Here is a 5,498-nt window from a genome sequence, read left to right as displayed (position 1 = left end):
GTAGTGTTTAAGTGACTTTTTAAATATTTGGAATGCTTGATTTGGTGTAGAAAGTTGAAAAATCTTTAAAAATAGAGCACCATGTTGTGCGTACACCTACCTTACATGTACGCACGACCCCATAAGTTTACCTTCTCACGTGTACGCTTACCCAAGCGTGCGTGACCACCTTTCCCGAACCAAATGTGGGCTGTGCGAGTGTTGTGCCTCTGCACAATGAACACAACAAAAAAAAAAGTAAAGAGAAGTCACACATATACTTGACCCACGCGTATGCACGACACCCCTATACAGAACATTTAGCTTGTTGTGCTACTGCCGTGTGAATACTGTGCGCTTGGTATAATTACATCTCACGCGGACGCAGCCTCCTGTTTCCAAAAGTCACGGGTACGTGTAACATCCCGTACACACTTGAATTCAAATTCATATACCCTAACGCGAGTGCTCTAACCGCTCGCAGAACCAATTTCTCCCCTCTCCAACGTCTCTTTTTCTTCTTCATCGTTCCATTAACACTCCCACTACCACCTTTCTCCAACACAACACTTAACCACCGCCGACGACTCCACTGCGCCACCGTCAACCCTGTGTTCCTTCTCCTTCTTTCTCCTTTCCTCTTCCCCTCTCTTCCTTCCTTCCATTTCCATTTCTTCCCTTTGCTTCCCCGGCACTAACCATGGCGAACCAACAGCTGCCGCTCCACTCACAACCACCCACTCACTACACCGCTACTGCATCACTCACGTCATCTCCTTCAACTTGCATTCTTCCCTCCACGACAGTACCAACAGGGCAATCCCCTGTTCTCTTCTTTGCTTAGGCGAGATAGCTGCCGCCGTAAACCACTGCTACGCCACCTCTGGGTCGGCTACTCCACCGCGACATCCTTTCTTCCCTTGCGTTCCACTCTCTCTGTTCTGCTTCTGTTCCTTCCCTTGTTCCAAGTTTTCCATTTTTCCCTTTTACTGCTTATTAGTTTTGGTTTGTTAGTTAGTTAATTTAGCTTAGTTAATTTAGTTAGAAATGCATGTTTAGTAGATTTTAGGTTGTTAGGTAGTTTGAATATAGTTGTAGTGGATTAGATCTGAAAATCTTTACTGTTGCTGTTTGGAATAGAATGTTTCATGAAAACTGTTTGTGAATGATGATGGTTAGTTGATTATTTGATTAAATTGTGATTGTTGCTGCTGTTACAAACTCAAATGGCTTATTTGTTTATTTCATATGAATTATTCTATGATTTGTGCTTGTTGTTGCTGAATTCATATGGATACTGTTTTTGAATTGGGTGAATGTTGGAGTTATGCTAAATTACTGCCGAAATGCTGCCGGAATTTTACTAAATCTATTTCAGTATTTGTTCCTAAGGCAATTGATTGATTGATGTTTGGTATCTTTTTACCTTTGTTTTGATATGTTGATGAGCTTGATCAATCAATTGTCTGGCTAGTTATTTCTTTGGTTGTTGCTGAGGGCTGAAATTATTATTTTTTTTTGCTTGTCATGCTGCACTTTTGGATTGGTGCAACAAGGTGCTATTTGATAGAATTTTGTGTCAAATAGACCCCTATTTGCTGAACTAGTTTTGAACTACCTCTATGATTTGAATTGTCAAGTTTGGGTCAAATTTTTTCCTTCAAGGTTAGTTTCCAACTCTATTCACATAAACCATTGAAGTTAAGATTTTTAAGTTATTCAATTGACCAAAACTTGTAAATTTGCTTCATTGAGGTTTTCTTTTGACAAATTTGTAAATTGGTGCATCTTCACTTTTGTAACTATTCAAATAGTAATTTTTATGCTTCAATGATTCTTGGTTACATTAAGTGTAAATCTCATTTCCTTTCACACCTATTTTGCAATTCAAGTGGTCAAACACATTGATGAGTGAAAATGCTTCATTTACATACTTCTTCTACCTGTTTCATCATCAATGCTTTATGTATATGCTTGAATGACATGCATTACTTGGTTGATTTACTATGTGCACTACACATTCAATTTGATCATTTTAAGCATATTGCATTATTATGACATTAATGTGAGCTTGCTTGTGTGTTGGAACCTTTTGAAAATCTTCATAGTTTAAGAACTATGCTTGCTATGCAAATGACAATTAACTTTCTATTTCCTAACTTTTTGTTTTTAACTAACTCTTTTAACTTTCCTTTTTACTTTTCCTTTCCTTCATAGTTTAAGTAACTTGATTTTCATTGAACAAGATTGTTTGGAATGTGGATTCTAACTAATTTTGGTTTCTATTTTCATTCACATTCCAAGTTAATTGCACTTTTATGCGCTCACTTCACATATATGCTGTTATTTCCTCTGTTTTCTGTTTCTTGCCTGCTTATCATATTGTTTTTGCCTTCGGTGTCTTAGATTATATTTCATACCCCATTTCCTGTGATTTTTCAGGATGACTGACAGGAAGGGGAAAGGCAAGGTTAAGGCCAGCTCCAGAAAAAGGAAGCGTACACAATCAGCCGCTGAAATAGCTAATGAGTTTCTATCTGAAAGGCAACTCAGTGAGAAGGAAAAGGCTGATCAGAATACACCTTCTTCTAATCCAATCAAGTTTGTCAACCTCTACTGCGAGCTGAGATTTCCTCACTTTCTAGAAAAGCAGAGCCTCCATATTGAGAGAAAGCTGCAAATAGCAACCGAACTGCGAAAATAAACTACACACCAGATTGATCAGCGAGGTTAGGTATTCTTGGACAGAAACTTAGTCGGGGTGAATGCATCTTGGGTCAGAGAATTTTACTGCAACTTCTAAAGAGAGACCCTAGATGCAATTCAACTCTGGGGCAGGCAGATATTAGTCACAGAGGAGGCGATTGAGGAGATCCTCCACTTCCAGCCCAAAGTCGATGATAAAGATAATTTTCACAAGGCTAAGGAGGCAATCCACCTCATGGGGTTTGATTGGGATGCCATCCTCTGAGCTATAGCTGTCCATCCTGACAACAGTCCGTGGGTATATGGACCGTCAAAGCCAGGTCTGAAGGGCATAAAGGTCAAGTATCTTACCATCGAGGCTAGACTATGGCATCAGATTCTGAGCAATTATGTGATGCTTAGCACTCGCGAGACTGAGGTTCCATCAGACATGGCAGTACTTATCTGGTGTGTCTTATAAGGGAAGTAACTATACCTTTCAAGACTCATTAGAAGGTACATGGCTCAGACACATATTAGAGGCAGCTTGGCATTTACTGTTTGATCACCCAGATGGGTCACCAAGCTGAGGTACCCTAGGAGAATGGGGATGAGAGGCCGGTAGTTTTCGGTGTGAAGAAGGTCATTTTGCACGGCAATTGGTTCAGACCTCAGTCATCCGCCAGCCGCTGAGGTCGTAGGGCACCCACTACCACTACAGAGGCAGCCACATCCTTAGCAGCAGAAGGACCTTTAGCACCACCTTCAGCACCATCTATACCAGCAGTACCATCATCTACCAGTAGTACCATCATCTACCTCGCAGCCGATCTACTGTCTTGTGCAGCGCCTCTTTGAAAGGATTGCCAGATGGAGTGTCGCAACAAGCGATGTTATGAGCACTTGAGGAGGATCTTGATCTCTGATAGCATTGATATTCCACCTGAGCCTGATACTCCATCAGAGCATTTTGATGAGGAGGAGAACCAGGCTGGTGAGTCGGAGGAGGCATGATGTGAGTATTTATCATCGGTTAGGAATTTCACACAAATAATTTCGTTGATAGTATAGTTCCCAACCAACAAATAATACTCAAATCAAAATTTAGATTTTGGTTGTCACAAATCCAATCCAATAAGAGTAACCAAAGTATTTAAATCTCGGGTCGTCTCTCAAAGAAATTGCAGTGAGGTATGCATATTATTGGTATGGTATCCAAGGGGGTGGGTTGGTAAAGGTGTAAGAAATTAAATGACAAGAAAATAAAGCAAACAACTAAAAAAAGCAATTACTAAAGAGAGACATTCATGGCAAGGATTGAGAATATAGACTTTCTATCCTAGTCATACAATGATTAACAAGAATTTATCATATTAAGTCATCTCCAATAATGGAAGAAGGTATAATGTTATCTTCACATGAGAGAAAGTCTAATAAGACTAGTTAATCTCAATCCAAAAGTCCTAATCAACTCACTAATTGAATTAGCAAAAGATTAGCGTCAATGGAAATAATATTAACTAACAACCCTAGATCACCAATCTACATTGGGTATTAATGACTCAAGATTGTCCAATTTCTCTTTCCAAGCCAAGAATGCTCAAAAAGCTACTCCAATATCCAATCAAGCATTTTGTCAAATACTTGGAAGGCATAAAAGGAAACCATGTTAAATTGCAAGAATAATAAAATCTACTTCTACCCAATTGCAAGAAAAGCAAGAATAACAACTCAATTAAACAATAAAAGAACATAAAACATAAAATGTATTAAAAGAAATTCAAATCCAACAAGAGTGCTCATAAACATAAAGGCAACAAAATAAAGGAAATAACAAGTAAAACTAGGGAAGCAAAGATGTAGAAACAAGAAATTGCAAGGAAAACTAGATGAAAGCAAGAATTAAACCCTAGATCTAAGATGCCATTAACCTAAGAACCCTAATTCTAGAGAGAAGAAGGAGCTTCTCTCTTTAGAAAACTACCCTACATGGTCCTAAGCTAATCTAATTGCTCCCCCTTTGTCCAATCTTCAATTCTGCATGAAATAGTCTTAGAAACGAGTTGGATTTGGGCTTGGAAAACTCAGAAATTGCTCTCAGCGAATTCACTTTAATGAGGTCACGTGATCAGCGTCACGCGTGAGCGTGGGTTATTCGTGCGCGTCGCTGGCCAAAATTCCTCCTCACGTGTACGCGTGGGTGACGCGTGCGCGTGGCTTGCAAATCTCTTCTCACGCGTACGCGTGGGTGACGCGTGCACGTGGCCTTCAATTCTCCAAATGCTCATTTCTTCATGAATTCTCCATTTTGCATGTTTTTCTCTTCATTTCTTCCATCCAATACTTGCCTTATGAATCTGAAATCACTCAACAAACATATCAAGGCATCGAATGGAATTAAAGTGAACTAAATTTAGCTATTTTAAGACCTAAAAGGTATATTTTCACTCTTAAAAACAAATTTAGGGTGAATTACAAAAGCATGCTATTTTATTGAATAAATGTGAGATAAGTTAATAAAATCCTCTAAATTCAACACAAGATAAATCACAAAATTGGGGGTTTATCAAACCTCCTCACACTTAAACTAAGCATATCCTCATGCTAAACCAAGAAAGAGACAAAGGGTATCAACATTTATTCAATGCAAACTATCTATATGCAACCTATCTACATGCAATCTATCTATATGAATGCAACTACTTAGTCAAAATAAATCAACTTCCACGAATACATATATAAGTACAAGGGCTAAAGCAATAGCAATCAAATCAAACCCACAATTGAATTGAATTATTAAAAAGAATTTACAAACTTGCATGACAAGAGATGAT

At 38.7% G+C, this 5,498-nt stretch overlaps 1 long non-coding RNA gene across 1 annotated transcript; it reads left to right on the top strand.

Annotated features, from left to right (window-relative positions):
- Positions 1-410: 410 nt before the first annotated feature.
- On the top strand, positions 411-3,978 carry LOC148564658 (uncharacterized). The gene is made up of 2 exons (XR_015883529.1): positions 411-866; positions 2,422-3,978. It is a non-coding gene; the product is annotated as an uncharacterized LOC148564658 (long non-coding RNA).
- The last annotated feature ends 1,520 nt before the right edge of the window (positions 3,979-5,498 follow it).

The sequence above is a fragment of the Arachis ipaensis genome, chromosome B5 (assembly GCF_059453495.1).
Source record: "Arachis ipaensis isolate K30076 ecotype BB chromosome B5, ASM5945349v1, whole genome shotgun sequence".
Taxonomy (NCBI): domain Eukaryota; kingdom Viridiplantae; phylum Streptophyta; class Magnoliopsida; order Fabales; family Fabaceae; genus Arachis; species Arachis ipaensis.
This window is presented reverse-complemented; position numbering and strand designations above follow the sequence as displayed.